The sequence below is a fragment of the Orbicella faveolata genome, unplaced genomic scaffold (genome assembly GCF_042242905.1).
Source record: "Orbicella faveolata isolate gen_17 unplaced genomic scaffold, um_ofav_v1 contig_1, whole genome shotgun sequence".
Lineage (NCBI taxonomy): Eukaryota > Metazoa > Cnidaria > Anthozoa > Scleractinia > Merulinidae > Orbicella > Orbicella faveolata.
Window position 1 is genome coordinate 24772501 of NW_028301536.1, and position 2500 is coordinate 24775000.

A 2500-nucleotide genomic window follows, 5' to 3' on the forward strand; every position below is an offset into this window, starting at 1 on the left:
TCGTTTTGGTACTAAATGGCTCTTTTCAGGGTCCTGGCCCATGGACTACCTAATTAAAGTTTCTTGTTTTTTAACCTCTGACAGAGTAGCTAGTTTTCGAAGAGAAAAGTGTCAGCGAGAATCTAAGCTATTTTATTAACACTGAGTCATTTAACTGCCATCATGGAAACACCGAACAGAAGACTCGAAAGTAAGTGAGTTTTCATTGAAAGAAATGTGTTTGATTTGCCAGTCACGTGATCATCGATGGCAGATTCGTTTCCCTTACGAACCATTACAAATACGTATGAAAATTTAAGTGAATTTATGGAAGAACTTTATTCATGTCTGTTTATAAATTATAAACTAGGAATCTTGAAAACAAGTCATTGAGAAAATGATAATATTAACGTAGACCATTTGTACCTGTTGCTCGTTAAATACCGCCTTATCACACCAAGATGACAACTACACACGCACGTACAAGATGCAAAGTAATTTGGGGCATCACTGCTACAAACTGCCCTTTAATGTCGTAGACGACTTTTGTGTTTCATAATATGCAGCCTGCTGCATTTTAAGTTAAACATTTTGCAATTTAGATGACGCCTCTTGTGAACAATACGCTGTTTCGAGGCTGAAAAAATAGCGTAAACTTTTTAAAAATCTTTCCAAAAGTAACGCTGCGAGCAGGATTCGAACCTGCGCGGGGAGACCCCATTGGATTTCGAGTCCAACGCCTTAACCACTCGGCCATCGCAGCTGCTATTAGAAGGGTATAGAGAAATCCTTTAAATATCTAAGCAACGTATTTTCTCTTAGTAATATTAAATAGTTTATCAAGAAAAGGACAAGGTGACTAAAATGCGGGATCAGTAATACTAATGTATGTGAAGTACAAATAATTAAGTGCAATACTCTTCGACTGATCAGCCATGCAGTTTTCATCGCTATGTTTAACGATTCATAAGAATGACAATGAAGACGAAAATGTTGAAGTACCCTGAAAGTAAGTTTATCTTTAAAATACAGTTGAATTATCAAGGGAAAAGAAAAATGCTGTATTTTGAGTAGGCGGGGGGCTCTAAATAACCGATATTTATTGAATGAAAAGGTACCCACAGGGATAAAAGATCTGAGTTTGAAATAGCGGAGAGACTGAGAGTTCGATGTTCAACTGTAATGTTTTCATCTGATTATGAAAGGAACTTGACGATGAGGATATAACAAAGTGCTTGCTCAACAACCGTAAGGTTGTCGTTAATATCAAACTAGAAAAGTGCTCAAATAATAATTCAAAGTGTTCTGGGAATTTAAATGGGACGGAACCATTTTTTTACGGTACAGAGCTTGCAAAGACTTCTCAGGAAGCTGAAGGAAAGATCACGCCCTGAGAGAAATCCTGGTAAAGCAAAAGAAAGATCTTGTTCAAACCTCTGGACAGTCTTCTACTCTTTTGTCAACAAAATTGCAAGTGATTCAGAAAATTATTTTGGTTTTATACTCTTTATTGACAACAGCCTCCAGCATGGCTCTTATCATCTTTACAATGACGTCACCGGACTCGAACCAGTCTCCGTAATTCCAAACTCAAATTGCTATGGCATTCACTACAACAATTAAACAGCAGTTGATTAACCTATTGTAATTAATATATCTTTTGGCTAACAGCTTGTACCAAATAAAACAGAGGAAAAAAATTGGGGATCGAACTGGGAAATCAATAAGAATATGAAACTATACCTTGATTTGCTTCAAATTTGGACATGTTACAGTGAAATACTTGATAACATAGCGGCGGTTGTTAAGCAGTTTAAACGCCTTTGAAATGTGCATTAAGGCGATAAATGTAAGGGGTAAATGTCTTGTGCTTTAGGGCTATCGTGCTCATGTTTTGTACTAGTTGATACATCATCTTAAATTTCTGGATGGTGAAAATGCGTTCTATCACTGATATATGCGCAAAACTAGCTCAGTTTTAATCTGAATCTTCTATACCTCGCAAAACTTTGCAATGTAGTGCCTGAAACTATTGTTTTCCTAGCCACTATTAGTGTCGTAAGCTGCGATGGCCGAGTGGTTAAGGCGTTGGACTTGAAATCCAATGGGGTCTCTCTGCGTAGGTTCGAATCCTGCTTGCAGCGTCAGCTCCTTTTTTTCGCAAATTTTAAGAAGCAGTAACGGATGCCAGATGTTTTTTTCTCCCAAATATCGGCATTAACAGTTCGAAGAAAACTTTGACGGTAAAATTATGCTACACTCTGTCACTGACCAGAAAGGTGGAAGTCAGTTAGAGAAAGTCATAGCTTTTCTCTGCGGTCTTTCCCAGGAGTATAAGAATTAAACGCAAATATATTCATTGGCATTTCGAGAGAATTTGTTTTAAGTTTTGGCTATGCTTTCTATTTTAAATAAAACCTCAAGCTTTTCCCACTGTTCCGTTAATATATGAACAATTAGCATTTGATTGACGTTTGATTTCGTAAATACCTTTTGATTGACATTTAGCCGCGTAACCGAT

At 37.1% G+C, this 2500-nt stretch overlaps 2 non-coding genes across 2 annotated transcripts; one reads left to right on the forward strand and one right to left on the reverse strand.

Moving 5' to 3' along the window:
* Positions 1 to 660: 660 nt before the first annotated feature.
* Positions 661 to 742, reverse strand: Trnas-cga (transfer RNA serine (anticodon CGA)). Its single transcript has one exon. It is a non-coding gene; the product is annotated as a tRNA-Ser (tRNA).
* Positions 743 to 2041: 1299 nt separating this feature from the next.
* Trnas-uga (transfer RNA serine (anticodon UGA)) lies at positions 2042 to 2123 on the forward strand. Its single transcript has one exon. It is a non-coding gene; the product is annotated as a tRNA-Ser (tRNA).
* Positions 2124 to 2500: the final 377 nt, after the last annotated feature.